At 40.2% G+C, this 18,559-nt stretch overlaps 1 protein-coding gene across 2 annotated transcripts in view; it reads right to left on the bottom strand.

Annotated features, from left to right (window-relative positions):
* cxxc4 (CXXC finger 4) overlaps positions 1-18,559 on the bottom strand; it is a 224,352-nt gene that overhangs the window by 45,850 nt on the left and 159,943 nt on the right. Inside the window, exon 1 of one of the 2 annotated variants that reach the window (XR_011889461.1) lies at positions 18,032-18,373. The exons of the other annotated variant lie outside the window; for it this stretch is intronic. The gene's annotated coding sequence lies outside the window, so the exon portion shown is untranslated. Of the gene's footprint in view, positions 1-18,031; positions 18,374-18,559 lie in introns of those variants that run through there. 2 annotated transcript variants of the gene reach the window in all.

An 18,559-nucleotide genomic window follows, 5' to 3' on the forward strand; every position in this document is an offset into this window, starting at 1 on the left:
GAACAGGATACCGAGGAGATTCATCTGATGTTGCCGAGGAAAGACCAGTTCAGTTATGAAGAGACTGGACAGGTTTGGTTTAATTTCCTCAGTGTAGAGGAGGTTGAGGGGGGCATACCTGAGATAAGCAAAGATATGAAGAGCACAGACAAGGTAGAAAGGAAGAACTTTTTCCTTATAGTGAAGGTATATAAATATAAAGAGTTTAAGTTTAGAATAAGAGGTTTAGTAGTGATCTGAGGAAGAAGCTTTTGAGCCACCGAGTGGCTGGAGTCTGTAATACACTGCTGAGGAGGGAGATACCCTCACTATATTCCAGAAATATTTACAGGAGCATTTGAATCACAGAGACTTAGCAAGTTATGGACCATCTGCTGGTAAAAGGGATTAGTGCAGATGGGTACCCGATGGCTGAAATGGACGTAGTGGGGTTGAAAGTCTATTTTTGAGCCATACAACTCTACAGAGACTTACTAATGTGGCCTTGCAATGAAAACAGACTTCTATCTTGAATAATTTAATAAAAAAGCAAAAGGAGTCATCAAGTCATCTCACCTCAATCTTATACATGTAAAAAAGACCATGTGCTTTCATCTTGTCTATGACCCCCATGATCTTCATTGCAACTTTATTGCACTGCAACTCATCCCAATGGCTACAAATTTGCCCCATCACCTGCCTGTCTTTCCTGACATCTTTACTGCTCACTATCTTAGATTTATTTCTGTTTTCCCCTTCCTCCGCTCTATCATTCCGGTTCCCATCCCCCTGCCAAATTAGTTTAAACCCTCCCTAACAGCTCTGTTAAACTTTCCCGCCAGGATATTGGTCCTCTTCGGGTTCAGGTGTAACCTGTCCTTTTTGAACAGGTCATACTTCCCCCAGAAGAGATCCCAATTATCCAAGAATCTGAAGCCCTGCCCCCTACACCAGTCTCTCAGCCACGCATTCATCTGCCTGCTCCTACTATTCTTGCCCTCGCTAGCACGTGGCACAGGTAGCAATCCCGAGATTACTACCCTGGAGGTCCTGCTTCTCAGCTTCCTTCCTAACTCCTGGAAATCTCTCTTCAGGACCTCCTCCTTTGTCCTATCTATGTCATTGGTACCAACATGTACCAAGACAACGGCTGCTCACCCTCCCCCTTTAGAATATTCAGGACCCGATCCGAGACATCCCGTACCCTGGCACCCAGGAGGCAACACACCATGCGGGCATCTCTGTCAGGCTCACAGAATCTCCCGTCTGTTCCCCTGACTATGGAACCCTCCATGACTACCGCATTTCTCTTCTCCCCCCTTCTCTCCTGCACAACAGCGCCAGGCTCAGTGCCAGAGACCCGGTCACCGTGGGCGTCCCCCGTCAGGTCATCCCCCTCAACAGCATCCAGAACAAGATATTTGTTGCTGAGGGGGACAGCCACAGGTATGCTGTCCGCTATCCGGGCATTTCCCTTCCCTCTCTTGACAGTGACCCAGTTTTCTGACTCCTGTAGCCTAGGGATGACTACCTCCCTGTAGCTCCTGTCTATCACCTCTTCACTTTCCCTGATAAGCAGTAGGTCATCAAGCTGCAGCTCCAGGTCCCTAACACGGTCTCTGAGGAGCTGCATCTCGGTGCACCTGGCACAGATATGGCCATCAGGGAGGCTGGAGGTCTCCCAGGATTCCCACATCTGACACCCTGAACAAAGCACTAACCCTGCAGGCACGATATCTAATTCTACAGGAATGAAACAGGAAAAATAAGTCTACTCACCTACTTACCTCGCCAAACAGACGAACTTTTTAAGTCGTTAGCTCGTACCGTTAGCTGTGAGAGCCCTGCTGTTCCTGTCTGTCCGGGCCGATTCACGAAAGGGGTGGGGGGAAAGGGAAAAAAAAGGCTGCAGATTAAGGGAAATGATAGGAATGGAAGATTTAGCATGGAACCAAATAAGGGAGGTGAGATGGGCAGAAGAAACTGTTGGGAGAGAGGACCCAGTGGGATACTAGAGAAAGAGCACAGTGGGATGGTTCAGCGGCATTGCCTCAAGTGAATTTTCCATGGAGCCTGCACCTTCTCCCTTAGACCGCCTGGGGTTCCTCTGGACTCCTTCCTTTTCCAAAGGTGTGCCAGTTGGTAGTTGGAGAGTAGGTGAGTATGGTGATTCTGATAGAATCTGAATGGAATAAATGAGAATGTGGAGAAAGTACAGCCTGAATATTGTAGAAGAGTGCGTGCTGGTGGTCCGAACTTGGTGGGCCAAAGGGCTTTTTCAGTGCTGTCTGAACCTGTGGCTTGGTGATTAAGCTCAGTCCAATAGATAAAAAACGTAAACAAAAATCAGAAAAAACAATACTGACTCATGAACCTTGACAACCTTGAGAAGCGAGGATGCTTAGACTGGGAATACTGTGACCAGGGACACTGAAACGAGAGATGATTAGACTGGGAATACCGAGATTAGGGACACTGAGACCGGAGACAATTAGACCGCGGATGCTTAGACCCGGAAAAAGCCTTGAACACAGATTAGAGAAGTTCAGAATGTGAAATTGAGAAACTCAGAACATAGACAAGTAAAGTTCAGAACGTGGACTCAGAACATAAACTTGAGAAACTTGGAATGTGGACTAGAGACACTCAGAATGTAAACTTGAGAAACTCAGAACATGGACTTGACTGTCTATAAAAACTATTCACCCTACACCCCCCACCTTGGAAGTCTTCATATTTTATCATTTTATAACATTGAATCACTGTGGATATAATTTTTGACAATAATCAACAGAAAAAGACTTTTTCTTGTCAAATTGAAACAAATCTCTACAAAGTGATCTAAATTAATTACAAATTAAAAAACACAAAATAATTGATGACATAAATATCCCCCCCTCCTTAATATGACACACCAAGTCATCCAACTGGTTTTCGAAGTCACATAATTAGTAAAATGGAGATCACCTGCGTGCAGTCAAGGTGTTTCAATTGATTGTAGTAAAAATACACCTGTATCTGGAAGTCAGTATCCTGGCAAAAACGACACCATAAAGACAAAATAACACTCCAAGCAAATCTGCAAAAAAATTATTGAAAAGCGGAAGTCAGGAGGTGGATACAAGAAAGTTTCCAAGTCACTGAATATCCCTTGGGGTACAGTTAAGTCAATCATCAAGAAATGGAAAGAATATGGCACAGCTGTAAATCTTCCTAGAGCAGGCCGTTCTCAAAAACTGAGTGACCGAGCAAGAGGGGGACTAGTGAGGGAGGCCACCAAGAGACTGATGACAACTCTGGAGGAGTTACAAGGCTCAGTGGCTGAGATGGGAGAGAATGCATATGCAACAACTGCTGCCTGGGTGCTTCACCAGTCACAGCTTTATGGGAGAGTGGCAAAAAGAAAGCCACTGTTGAAAACAACTCACATGAAATCTGGCTAGCGTTTGCCAGAAGGCATGTGGGAGACTCTGAAGTCAGCTGGAAGAAGGATCTATGGTCTGATGAAACCAAAATTGAGCTTTTTCCATCAGACTAAATGCAATGTTTGGCGTAAGCCAAACTTCACAATACTTTAAAAACACACCATCCCTACCATGAAGCGTGGTGGTGGCTGTGGGGATGCTTCACTGCAGCAGGTCCTGGAAGGCTTGTGAAGATAGAGGGTAAAATGAATGCAGTAAAATACAGGGAAATCTTGGAGGGAAAACCTGATGCAGTCAGCAAGACAACTGAGACTTGGGAGAAGATTTGTTTCCCAGCAAGACAAATAAAGCTGAAGCTACACAGGAATGGCTAAAAAACAACAAAGTTAATATCCTGGAGTGGCCAAATTAGAGTCCAGATCTCAATCCAATTGAGAATTTGTGGCTGGACTTGAAAAGGGCTGTTCACTCACAATCCTCATTCAACCTGACAGAGCTTGAGCAGTTTTGTAAAGAAGAATGGGGAAAAATTGCAGAGTCCAGATGTACAAAGCTAACAGAGACCTATCCACACAGACTCAAGGCTGTAATTGCTGACAAAGGTGCATCTACTAAATACTGACTCGAAGGGTGTGAGCAATTATGCAATTGATTATTTTGTGTCTAATAATTGTTATAAAAGTAGACCAGTTTGTAGAAATTTATTTTCACTTTGACCTGGAAGAGTTTGTTTTCTATTGATCAGTGTCAAAAAAGCCCAATTAAACCCACTGTGATACATGCTGTGTGTAATACAATAAAACTTGAAAGCTTCCAAGGGAGGGGGTGAATACTTTTTATAGGCACTGTAGATGGCATTCTCACCTAAAGTGGACCAACATCAAAACACTGCTCTTCAACCTCTGCTGTGACCAATATTTGGCAGGGTCCTTCTGTCACAATGTGCACTGGCAAGGTTGGAACCCAAATGCAGAAGAAAGACAAACTCCAAAGTGGAGACAGCAACCAGAGTTTATACATAAGAGTTCCAACAGAACATCAGTGGCTTCTGCTGAGTGACGCCAGAAAACGTTACATTCTCAAAAATGAGAACCCCATGATTGGTGCTAATCAGGCGTCCACTGAAATAATACGTAACATGAAATCTACATTACAAAGAGAAAAAAACACAAGGAACTCTGAACACAAGGTGCTCTAATAACCTTGGAACCAACGCTCTCTGGGTCCCTGCACAAGCCCAAGAACTTTTATTAATGTTTGTGTGGAGTTTGCATATCCTTTCTGTAATTCCATGGGTTTTCCCCAGGTGCTCCAGTTTCTTCGAGGTTGGTAGGTTAGTGTTTAAATAAGCAGCATAAGACCATAAGACCCAGGAACAGAATTAGGCCATTCGACCCATCAAGTCTGCTCAATGATTCCAACATAGCTGATTTATTATCCCTCTCAACCCTTTGCCCTGTAACCTTTGACACTGTGATTAATCAAGAACCTACCAACTTCTGCTTAAATGAACTCAATGACTTGGCCTGCATATCCATCTGTGGCAGAGAGCTCCAACGATTCATGACCCTTTGGCTAAAGAATTCCTCCTCATTTCTGTACCAAATGGGCACCCCTCAATTCTGAGACTGTGGTATCTGTTCCTAGACTTCCCCACTAATGGAAACATCCTTTCCACATCCACTCTATCCAGACCTTTCAATATTCAATAGATTGAAATAATATCCTCTTCCTCATTCTTCTAAACTGCATCGAGTATAGACCCACAGCCATCAATTGCTGCTCATATGTTAACCCTTTCATTGCTGAGATGATTTTCTCCAATGCCAGCACAGCCTTTCTTAGATAAGGGGCCCAAAACTGCTCACAATACACTAAGTACAGTCTGACTAATGTCTTAAAGCCTCAGCACCATGACGAGAAGGCATACGGGAGGACTGAGATATATCAGCTAGCTGAGTAGGGTAGCCGCAACACCCTTGCCCTCAATGTCAGTAAGACCAAAGAATTGATTGTGGACTTCAGAAAGGGTAAGACGAGGGAACATACACCAGTCCTCGTTGAAGGAGCAGAAGTGGTAAAGGTGAGAAATTTCAAATCCCTAGGTGTCAACATCTCTGAAGATCTATCCTGGGCCCAACATACCAATGCAGTTTCAAAAGAAGCATGACAGTGGCTATATTTCATAAGAGTTTGAGGAGAGTTATATGTCATCAAAGAAACTCGCAAATTTCTACAGATATACCGTGCAGAGCATTCTAACTGGCTGCAGCACCATCTGGTGTGGAAGAGCGGGGTTTGCACAGCACAGGATCACAATACGCTGCAGAAACTTGTAAACTTAGTCAGCTCCATCATGGGCACTGGCCTCCCCAGCGCCTAGGACGTCTTCAAGAAGCGATGCCTTGAAAAGGTGGCATCCATCATTAATGACCTCCATCACCCAGAATGTGCTCTCTTCTCATTTCTATATCAGGGAGGAGGTGCAGGAGCCTGAAGACATACACTCAACAATTCAGGAACAGCCTCTTCTCCTCTGCCTCAGATTGCTGAATGGACATTGAACCCATGAATACAACCTCACTACTGTTTTTTTAAATCTTCTTTTGCACTACTTATTTAATTTAACATTTTAATATATATATTCGCTGTAATTTACAGTTTTTATTACTATGTATTGCACTGTACTGCTGCCACAAAACAAATTTCACAACATATGTCAGTGATACTAAAGCTCATCCTGATTCTGAGCATTATATTCTTACATTCTAGTCCTCTCAAAATGAATACTAACAATGCATTTGCCTTCTGTACCACCGACTCAACCAGCAAATTAACCTTTATGGAATCCTGCACAAGGACTCCCAAGTCCTTCTGCACCTCTGATTTTTGAATTTTCTCCTCATTTACAAAATAGTCCATCCCTTTAGTCCTTCTGCCAAAGTGCATGATCATGCACTTCCCTACACTGTATTCCATCTGCCACTTCTTTGCCCATTCTCCTAATCTGTCTAAGTCCTTCTGCAGCCATCTCCTTTCTCAACACTATTGCCTTTCCACTGATCTTCATAGTATCTGCAAACGTGGCCACAAAGCCATCAATTCATTTTTCAAATCATTGACGTACAAGAAAAGAATCAGTCCCAACACCGACCCCTGTGAACACCACTAGTCACAGGCAGCGAACTGGAAAAGGCCCCTTTATTCCCAGTCTTTGCCTCCTGCCAGTCAGACAACCTTCCATCTATTCTATTACCTTTCCCATAGTACCATGCGTTCTTATATTCTTAGACATCCCCGTGTGTGGCACCTTGTCAAAGGCTTTCTGATAATCCAAACAAACAATATCCGCTGACTTTCCCTTTGTCTATCCTGCTTGTTATTTCCACAAAGAATTCCGATAGATTTGTCAAGCAAGCTTTAGCCTATTTTATCATGTGCCTCCAAGTAACCCAAAACCTCAATGATAATAATGGACTCAAACATCTTCCCAACCACTGAAGTCAGGCTAACCGGCCTATAATTTCCTTTCTTCTGCCTCCCTCCCTTCTTAAAGATTGGAGTGACACTTGCAATTTTTCTTTCCCTCATGACTATTCTGGAATCCCATGATTCTTGAAAGATCATTACTAATGCCTCCACAATCTCTTCAGCCACCTCTTTCAGAAAGCTGGGGTGCACTCCATCTGGCCCAGACACATTCAAACCTTTCAGTTTCTCAAGCACCTTCTCCTTAGTAATAGCAACTACACTCACTTTTTCCCCCCGACACTCAAATTTCTGGCATTCTGCTAGTGTCTTCCATTGTGAAAAACGACATAAAAATACTTAAGTATCTCTTCGTCCCCCATTACTCCAGTACCTGGACCATTCATACCTCTCATATCCATTCACCTATCCAAACCTCTCTTGAACATTGAACATTGAAATCAAAATCAAATCCACCACTTGTGCTGGCAGCTCGTTCCATACTCTCGCCACGTTTTAGAGAATAAAGTTCTAACCTATTCAATTGTTCCTAACAACTTGTGTCCTCAAGACCTAAAAACAACACTCTAAACTTTCTCTGTACTTTTTCAATCTTATTTACATCTTTCCAGTAGGTGGACAACCAAAACTGCACACAACACTAAAAATAGGCCTCACTAACGTTTTATACAACTGCAAAATAACATCCCAGCTCCTGAACTCAGTACTTTGAACTATGAAAGCCAATGTGCCAAAAGCTTTCTTAACGACCCTATCTAACTGTGATGCAGCTTCCAATGAATTATGGGCCTGTATTCCTAGATCACTTTGTTCTACCACTCCTCAGTGTCCTACCATTCACTGTGTAAGACTCACCTCGGTTGGCCTCCAAAAAGAGCAACACCTCACACTTGTCTGCTCTAAGTTCTATGTGCCATTTTTCCTGCTGGTCCAGATCACCACCAATCTTGGTATTATCCACAAAATTGCTGATCCAGTTAACCACATTATTAACCAAATCATAGTTATAGTCATACTTTATTAATCACGAGGGGAAATTGGTTTTCGTTACAGTTGCTCCATAAGTAATAAAAAATAAAAAATAAAAAATAAAAAAATAGTAATAGAACCATAAATAGTTAAATAGTAATATGTAAATTATGCAGGTAAATTATGAAATAAGTCCAGGACAAGCCTATTGACCAGGGTGTCTGACCCTCTAAGGGAGGAGTTGTAAAGTTTGATGGCCATAGGCTGGAATGACTTCCTATGACACTCAGTGCTGCATCTCGGTGGAATGAGTCTCTGGCTGAATGTACTCCTGTGCCCACTCAGTACATTATGTAGTGGATGGGAGACATTGACCAAGATGGCATGCAATTTAGACAGCATCCTCTTTTCAGACACCACCGTGAGAGAGTCCAGTTCCATCCCCACAACATCACTGGCCTTATGAATAAGTTTGTTGATTCTGTTGGTGTCTGCTACCCTCAGCCTGCTGCCCCAGCACACAACAGCAAACATGATAGCACTGGCCACCACAGACTCGTAGAACATCCTCAGCATCATCCGGCAGATGTTAAAGGACCTCAGTCTCCTCAGGAAATAGAGATGGCTCTGACCCTTCTTGTAGACAGCCTCAGTGTTCTTTGACCAGTCCAGTTTATTGTAAATTCGTATCCCCAGGTATTTGTAATCCTCCACCATGTCCACAGTGACCCCCTAGATGGGAACAGGGGTCACCAGTACCTTAGCTCTCCTCAGGTCCACCACCAGCTCCTTAGTCTTTTTCACATTAAGCTGTAGATAATTCTGCTCACACCATGTGACAAAGTTTCCTACCGTAACCCTGTACTCAGCCTCATCTCCCTTGCTGACGCATCCAACTATGGCAGAGTCATCAGAAAACTTCTGAAGATGACAAGACTCTGTGCAGTAGTTGAAGTCCAAGGTGTAAATGATGAAGAGAAAGGGAGGCAAGACAGTCCCCTGTGGAGCCCCAGTGCTGCTGATCACTCTGTCGGACACACAGTATTGCAAGCACACGTACTGTGGTCTGCCAGTCAGGTAATCAAGAATCCATGACACCAGGGAAGGATCCACCTGCATCGCAGTCAGCTTCTCCCCCAGCAGAGCAGGGCGGATGGTGTTGAACGCACTGGAGAAGTCAAAAAACATGACCCTCACAGTGCTCACTGGCTTGTCCAGGTGGGCGTAGACACGGTTCAGCAGGTAGACGATGGCATCCTCAACTCCTAGTCGGGGCTGGTAGGTGAACTGGAGGGGATCTAAGTGTGGCCTGACCATAGGCCGGAGCAGCTCCAGAACAAGTCTCTCCAGGGTCTTCATGATGTGGGAGGTCAATGCCACCGGTCTGTAGTGTTACGTAACCGGCAACAATGAATATTAATCGAGACTGGATTTATAAAAACAACCGAACATTTATCAAACACATATAAGCGATAAGGGAAAAAAAACAAAGGAAAACTTCAACCGGAGGTTCAACAGGTACGCAGCCTTTCATCAACTCCACTCGGCTCTGGCTCTTAAAGAGTTAAATGCGGAAACAGTCCTTAAAGCGATACAGTCAGATATAGTTCTTAAAGCGATAACTTCAAGAGTCCAACAGTTTCACACATTCAATTGGCAGAGACTTCTCTGGAGAACGATTTCTTCACCGATGCACCTTTACTGCCGGTTCTGTCCACAGGATTCCCGATGCTGAAAATTAACAGTTTAAATCGACTGACCTTAAATTCCTTTTAGAGAGAGAGAGCCTTTGTGCATGAACTCATTGCGCTTTTACAAGAGTTACCTCGATGCAGCTTCTCTTCAACGAAGACTCAATAAGGTCGATCCTTTATTAAACTGCCAAACGATGCCAACTTCTCTCGATCCTTCACTTCGATGAATTCTTCACTCTCCCTTCAAAACTGCCGAAATTGAGTAGATTGGCACTTCCAGCCACAAATTCCCAGTCCAAGTAATATGGAATCTTTCAACAGAACGTACAACCGTTTTAAAAATGAAACTGCGTCACAAAAACAAATACGCAACAGAAACGGAGGCACCACACGTTCTACCTGGAAATCTACAAACTCAAAATCCCCCTGAGTCGACCCTTATATAGTCACGGGGCACATGTCATCACATGACCTCACAACGGCAGGAAAATCACATCAGGTGACCTCCAAAAGACCATTACAGCATTCTCAAAAAAAAAACAGATCTCCTTGAGCATGTAACAGTAGTCATTGAGGCCACTGGGGCGCGGCATCTTCGGCACAGGGACGAGGCAGGACGTCTTCCACAGTACAGGAACCCTCCGGAGCCTCAGGCTCAGGTTGAATACATGGCAAAGTACTCCACATAGCTGAGGGGCACAGGCTTTGAGCACCTTGGTCCTGACACCATCCGGTCCTGCAGTAAGTCACAAGTCACAAATCACAAGCAAGAGAGATCTGCAGATGCTGGAAATCTAAGCAACACACACAAAATGCTGGAGAAACTGCAGCAGGCTAGGCAGCATCTATGGAGAAGAGTAAACAGTCAATGTTTTGGGCTGAGACCCTTCACCTTCTTCATCTTTGGGCATATATTTCCTGTGTTTTCTGAATTTCCCCCAGAAACACCATCCATTGCTGTTCTGCTATCATCACTGCTGGTGTCCCATTCCAATCAACTTTGGTCAGCTCCTCTCTCATATCTCCAAAATTTCCTTTACTCCTCTGCAATACTGATATATCCAAATTTAGCTTCTCCATCTCAAATTGCAGAATAAGTTCTATCATATTAGGATAACTGCCTAATAAGGGTTTCTTTACCTTAAGCTTCCTAATCTAATCTGGGTCATTACAAATCATCCACTCTAGAATTGCCATTCCCTGAGTAGGGTCAGCCTCCAAAAAGCAATCTCATGGGCATTTTTCAAACTCCCTCTCTAGGGATCAAATGCTCAAAGGTTAATTTATTGTCAAAGTATACATGAGGTTCATCTTCTCCAGATAGCCATGAAACAAAGAAAACTATGGAAAGTCGTTCAAAGGGAAACAGCAAAGCCCCTGCGCAAAAAAATTAGCAGCAACGTGATTATCAACCCCTAAACCCCATCCCATGCACCAAAAAAAACTAATAAAATGCAACAAGAACATCACCCCAGATCTCCCTTCCCCCACACAAAACACAACAAGAACATCAACCCCAAACCTCACTTCCCCGCACAAAACACAGCAAAAGCACTGACATCCAAAATCCCCTACCCTACACAAAACACGAGAACATTGCCCCCAAACCTCCCTTCCCCACACAAAACACAAGAACATCAACCCCAAACCTCACTTCCCTGCACAAAACACAGCAAGAGCATTGACATCCAAAACCCCTTTCCCCACACAAAACACAAGAACATCGCCTCCAACCCTCCCTTCCCCACACAAAACAGAAGAACATCGCCCCCAAACCTCCCTTCCCCACACAAAGCACAGCAAGAGCATTGACATCCAAAAGACAGCTCCCCCACACATAAGAACATTGTCCCCAAACTTCCCTCCCCACACAAAACACAACAAGAACATTAACCCCAAACCTCACTTCCCTGCACAAAACACAGCAAGAGCATTGACATCCAAAACTCCTTTCCCCCACAAAAAACACAAGAACATCGCCCCAAACCCCCTTTCCCCACACAAAACACAAGAACATTGCCCCCAAACCTCCCTTCCCCACACAAAACACAGCAAGAGCATTGACATCCAAAAGACGGCTCCCCCACACATAAGAACATTGCCCCCAAACTTCCCTCCCCACACAAAACACAGCAAGAGCATTGACATCCAAAACCCTTTTCCCCCCACAAAAAACACAAGAACATCACCCCAAACCTCCCTTCCCCACACAAAACACAGCAAGAGCATTGACATCCAAAAGCCCCTCCCCACACAAATAAAAACTAACAAAACATGACAAGAACATCGACCCCCAAACCCATATTCCCCCGAACAAAAAAGCAATGAGAAAGAATGGGTAAAAACACATGACATCAAAACCATAAGACTGAGGAAGTCCATTGTCCAGAGACCAATCCATAACGGTCCTCTAAATTGATTGAAAGACAGAGACACCACATGAATGCAGAGGCCTACCTCACATTCACAGCCAGCCACCACACATTCTCCTTTCTGGCAGCAGAGGGAACCCATCAGTGATCGAAAGGCAGGAAGTGGTGCTGACCCCTCGCTCGCCTTCCACGTTCGGCTCAATATTTCAATCTTCCTCGATTAGTAACTCAGCTTTAATCAGCAATCAAAAAACACTTTATTCGACAAAATGGAGTTGAACATTGACTCACCACCCTGTCTCCAAGTTTCTATGCCTCAAGAGGTTCGAACATGCTTCCAGAATCTTCTCGGAGACAGCAAAGCACTGGATTACTCAATCCATTTCGAAAAACCGTAAATCGTCAACAACCCACCTCCAAACTGTAAATCGTAAACAATCAGACTCCAAATTGTAAATCATCAACAATCCACCTCCAAACTGTAAATAGTAAACAGTGTCTCCAAACTGTAAATAGTAAACAGTCCGCCTCCAAACTGTAAATAGTAAACAATCCAACTCCAAACCGTAAATTGTAAACAATCCATCTCCAAATTGTAAACCGTAAACAGACTCCAAACTGTAAATCATCAACAATCCGCCTCCAAACTGTAAATCGTAAACAGTCCAACTCCAAACCGTAAATCGTAAACAACCCACCTCCAAACTGTAAATCGTAATCAATCCGTCTCCAAACTGTAAATCATAAAGAACTAAGCTCCAAAGTATAAATCGCACCGTGTGGATTTTCCCAAAGTACCTGCATATAGAAATCTCTCATGATTACTCAACATTCCCTTTTTTTCCCTGCTTTTTCTATCTCCAGTTATAAGTTGTAGCTCACATTGTGGCAACTGTTTAGAAGCCTGTATATATATCCAATCAGTGTCTTTTTACCCTTGCAGTTTCTCTTTCAATATTTTTATTAGTTTCTACATAGAAGAATACAGAGTACAAGAAAGTATATGTAAAGGTAAAATTAGTACCAATTACATTATATCTATTCATAATAATAATCTCATTACCCCGTATTCATGTAGCTTAGTCAAAGTTATATTGAAATATATTAATTTATTACAAAAAAAGAGTCTAACCCCTACCAAGACCGAAGCTGTTTATTAAGGAGAAAGAAAGGTAAAATACCTTCTCGTATAATAAAAATTAATAATAGCCAACATCTAAATTTGAGGGTTTTGAAAATCTTGAAAATAATTCAGAAAGGGTCCCCACAATGTTTGAAAGTCTTGACGAGATTCAGAAATTGAACAACGAATCTTCTCTAAATCTAAACATGACATAATGTCGCATAACCATTGAGCATGAGTAGCAGGAGAAACATTTTTCCATTTACACCAAAGCACCCTCCTAGCTATAAGAGAGCTAAAATCCAAAATATGTAAATCAGATGTCTTCAGCTTGATACCTTGTCCTGCAACAATACCGAATAGGGCCATCAGAGGATTAGGCTTAAAATTGACTTTGAAAAGTAAAGAAAAAGTTTGAAAAACTTCCTTCCAATATTTTTCAAGACATGGACAAGTCCAAAACATACGAATTAATGAAGTTTTTCCATGATTACATCTGTCACAGTTGGGAAATATATCCAAATAAAAACAAGATAGCTAATCTTTAGTCATATGGACTCTATGTACCACCTTAAATGGTATGAGGGATTGGTGAGCACATAATAATGCAGTATTAACCAGCTTAAAAATTTCATTCCAAGTTTCCTCAGATATTGATGTCTGTAAATCTTGTTCCCAGAGATTCTTAATTTTGTCTAAAGGAACATTCCTCCAGTAACATAACATAAATATTAGATATTGAACCATTATGAAAAGGTGTTAAAGTTACATCTAGTAAGTTCTTATCTGAGCTTATAAGAAATGTGCATAACTGAGATCTTAGGAAGTCTCTGATTTGTAGATATCTAAAAAAGTGAGTTTTGGGTAAACTATATTTAGCTGACAATCGCTCAAATGAAAAAAGATTTCCTCCAACAAACAGATCCCAAAAACATTTAATACCCAACCTGTTCCATTCTTTAAAAACTAAATCAGTCATGGAGGGCTAAAAAATTAGAATAAATGGGACTAGAAGAGGAAAATCTCAATAAACCAAAATGTTTTCTAAATTGTATCCAGATCCTCAGAGTATGTTTAACTATTAAATTATCAGTTAGTTTACTTACAAATAAAGGAAGTGAGGATCCAAGAAGAGAAATAATAGAAAATTTATTAACAGAGTTACCTTCTAAAGAAACCCATACCGAACAGTCTACGTGATTAATATAACATAGACAAAATGTAAGATATTGTATATTAACTGCCCAGTTATAAAAACTAAACTAAAATAAAAATAAATAAAAAATAAAATAAAAAGCTAAAAAAGCTAAACCTCCAGACTTTTTAGGTTTTTGAAGATGAACTTTATTTAAACAAGGACATTTATTTTTCCATATATAGGAGGCTAAAATAGATTCAAGAGAGTCCAAAAAGGATTTACGAATAAAAACAGGCAAAGCCTGAAAAAGGCGTATAAATTCAGGTAAAATATTCATTTTAATAGAATTAATTCATCCAATCAACGATATTGAAAGAGGTGACCAATTTAATAATATCTTTCTACATGGTTCAATAAAGTAAGAAAGTTTTCTTTAAACAGGTGTTTGCAATTCTTAGTGATTGTTACACCCAAATAAGTAAAATGATTCCTTACAATTTTAAAAGGGAGATTAGTATTAATTGATACCAAATTATTTAAAGGAAATAATTCACTCTTATGTAGGTTCAATTTATATCCTGAAAACTGGGATAAAACGGGAGAGTAAAGAACGTACGCAAGGTAACAAAGTCTCAACATTAGAAATAAAAAGCAATATATTATCAGCGTAAAGTGAGGTTTTGTGGGTGATACCTCTTCTTAAAATACCACAGATAACATTAGATTCTCGAAAAGCAATGACAAGGGGTTCTAAAGCTGGATCAAAAAGCAAAGGACTCAACGGACAGCCTTGTCTAGTTCCGTGGTGAAATTTAAATGGTTTGGAATTGTGAAAATTAGTAAGAACCCGTGCAGAAGGAGATAAACAAAGTAATTTAATCCATTAAATAAAATATGGTCCAAAATTAAATTTTTCTAAGGTTTTAAATAAATTATTCCATTCAACCTGATCGAAAGCCTTCTCAGCATCTAAAGATATCACACATTCTGATATCTCCTGAGAAGGACAGTAAGTAACATTTAATACACGGCGTATATTAAAATGGGAATGTCGGTTTTTAATAAATCCAGTCTGATCATCAGGAAAAAGAGAAGGTGAAATATTTTCAATCCTACGAGCCAGAACTTTAGAAAGAATTTTAGTATCAACATTGAGTAATGAAATTGGCCTATATGAAGAGCATTCAGTTGGATCCTTGTTCTTTTTTAGGATAAGCGAAATAGAAGCTTCATAAAAAGATTGAGGCAAACTACCCAATCTGAAAGAATCCAAAAAGACGAAGTGTAACTGCAGTATAATTAATGAAGAAAAAGCCTTATAAATTCACCAGAAAATCCATCTGGACCTGGAGCCTTCCCCGACTGTAATGAACATATAGCCTCAGCGATTTCCTCATAAGAAATGGGTTGATCTACCTGTTTGCAATTATCTGCAGAAAGTGCAGGGATATTTAATTGATCTAGAAAATTATTCATTATAGTATCATCTTTAGAGGAATCAGAACTACAAAGTTTAGAATAGAATTCTCTAAAGGTATCATTTATTTCAGAGTAATCAGTTGTCCTATCACCATTATTTTGCAAATTTCTTTAATTTGTCATTTAACTACAGAAGTTTTTAATTGGTTGGACTGATTTATCTCCGTGAATGTAAAATAGAGTTTTATCTTTAAGAAGCTGAGTTTCAATTGGATATGTTAACAGAAGATCATATTTAGTTTTAACTTCAACACGTCTTTTATATAAAACAGGATCTGGAGCTATAGCATATTTTTAATCTAATTTTTTCAATTGATTGGCTAATTCAATTCTTTCTTTATTCTTATTTATTATAAGCTTTATTCTTAACACTCGCGGTATAAGAAATAATTTGTCCTCTAATATAGGCCTTGAAAGTATCCCATACTTAGATTAGATCAGAAGTCACTTCCTTTTAATTCTCTTCAAAAAAGCAAAACAATATGCTTCTCTAGAAATTTTAAAAATTCCTTATCAGGTAACAAAGTTGTATTAAAATGCCAAAATCTGTGGGTTTGAAGAAGACCAGGGAGTTTTAAAGATAGAAATATAGGAGCATGATCTGAAAAGGCAATCTCTTTATATTCACAGTTATGAACTGATGAGACCATTTCACTATTGTTAAAAAAATAATCAATCCTGGAATATGTATGACGAACATGGGAAAAAAACGAATACTCTCTCTCTAAAGGATATAAAAAATGCCAAACATCAACTATACCACACTTCAATAAAAAGGATTGAATAAACAAAGCTGATTTATTAAGAGACACTGGTTTAAAAGATGATCAGTCTAAAACTGGGTCTAGCCAACAGTTAAAATCTCCTCCCATCACCAAAGAATAAAGATTCAGAGCTGGTAAAAATGAAAAAAAAGTTCAAAGAATTCTGGATCATCTACATTTGGGGCATACATATTGGCAAATACTATTAATTTATTATCTAGCTTTCCTGAAACTATAACAAAGCATCCATTAGTATCAGGCACTACTTTATGTTGAACAAAGGAAAGTGTATTATCTATAAGAATCGAAACTCCTCTAGATTTGGCCTGAAAAGAAGAGTGAAAACAAAGTCTATTACAATGGCTAAAAAAACATATATTATCACATTTGTGTATGTGAGAAAGTAAAAAAATAACCTTTCACGTTAAAACTGAGTAAACTAATAGTTTGGTCCATTTTTAATATTATTTAAAAGAAGGGTGAAAATGTAAGTTGAAAACCAAGCCATAAACCTTGAGAAATGGTAACCAAGCAACAAGTTGGCTAAAAATTCGGAAACAGCTTCTGGGAACAAAAACCATACCCCCACCCACCTCCCAAAGAAAGAAAACCGACCAAGAGAAAGTCGGCATCTATGAACTACGGACAACACCCAAAAAAACCTGGTGATCACTCCAATTAGTTTCAAGGTTATTTATATTCCAACCTAGACTAAACAATACCTAAACAAGAGATTCAATTTTTGTATATCAAAAATACAGTATTAAAAAAAAATGAAAGGAAATTAGTTACCAAGGTTTACCAAAAGTAAAAGATACAATTATTCATACAGATAGACATTAAACATTAATCTATATCTTCACAGAAAAACAGACTAAGCAGTTAGCCCTCAAATTTAAAAACTTTTTGTGCTTCAGCATTCAACGAAACCATTCGAAGGATCCATCTTTAATGAGATTCTCAGTCAAACTGGTAGCCAAGGGACGGGTTAAAACCCTTACTTAAAAAATCCAATAGAGCTTGTTTAAACTTAGCACATTCCTGCATAACCTCAAGTGAATAATCTTCAAGAATCTTAATATTCCACCCTCTAACCAATCATGCCCCTTCAACGGGATTTGCGAATTTAAAGTTTCTCGTTTAATCTTGTGTCCTCATGTAAGGAGAAACTAAACAGCTAGCTTTTGAATTTAAAAATCTTTTGTGCTTCAACAGTTGAGCAGAACCATTTGATAGAACCGTTTTTAAGTGTGATTCTGAGTCGGGCTGGGTAATGAAGCGAAGGCTTGAAACCCTTATTAAAAAGCTCAGACATAACTTTTTTGAACTTAGCACATTCCTGCATAACCTTAGGCGAATAATCTTTGACAATTCTAATCTTGCAACCATTATATTCAATCATGCCTCTTCGACGAGATTCGCGAATTAAGAGTTCCTTTATTTTAAATTCATGAAAACAGATTATTACTGATCTTGGTCCCTGACCGTTAGGAGGTCTAAATGCAGATCTGTGAACTCGATTGATCATAGGCACAGACATCAAAATCTCTGGAAATAATTCTTGCAAAAAGTTTGCAAAAAACTCCATAGAATGATTACCTCTGATTAGTTCTTTGAGACCCAGAACCCGTAGGTTGTCCCTTCTACTTCTATTTTCTAGGTTGATAATCTTCTGTCTTAACTTTTCGTTGGACTTTGATTGCTTTTCACAAAGCTTCTGCAATTCATCCACTTCAGTTTCCAGAGCCGGCAAATTTTCCTCATTATTTTTAATACGTTTATCGTGTTCATTAAGAGTTTGTTAAATAGAGTCCAATTTACCACATATTTGTTTGAATTCAGTGCTGAATTGTTGAAACTTCTCAGAGGCTTCTCATGTATGACTTTGCAGAAAATCCATAATAGAATCCAAAGGGCAGGAAGATCATCCTTTTTAGTACCTCTGGCCCTCCTTCCAGCCATAATGAAAGAATATCACACTTAAAAAAGAAGTTTCAAGACAGGTTGGAAATAGTAAGATAATTAGAGTTGGAGCAACGGCAGATTGCTGTTACTCCATCAACCACCACCAGGAAATCTTCCCTTGCAGTTTCTTAAATCTGCCCAGAAGGATTCTACATCTTCTAA

The sequence above is a fragment of the Mobula birostris genome, chromosome 17 (genome assembly GCF_030028105.1).
Source record: "Mobula birostris isolate sMobBir1 chromosome 17, sMobBir1.hap1, whole genome shotgun sequence".
Taxonomy (NCBI): Eukaryota; Metazoa; Chordata; class Chondrichthyes; order Myliobatiformes; family Myliobatidae; genus Mobula; species Mobula birostris.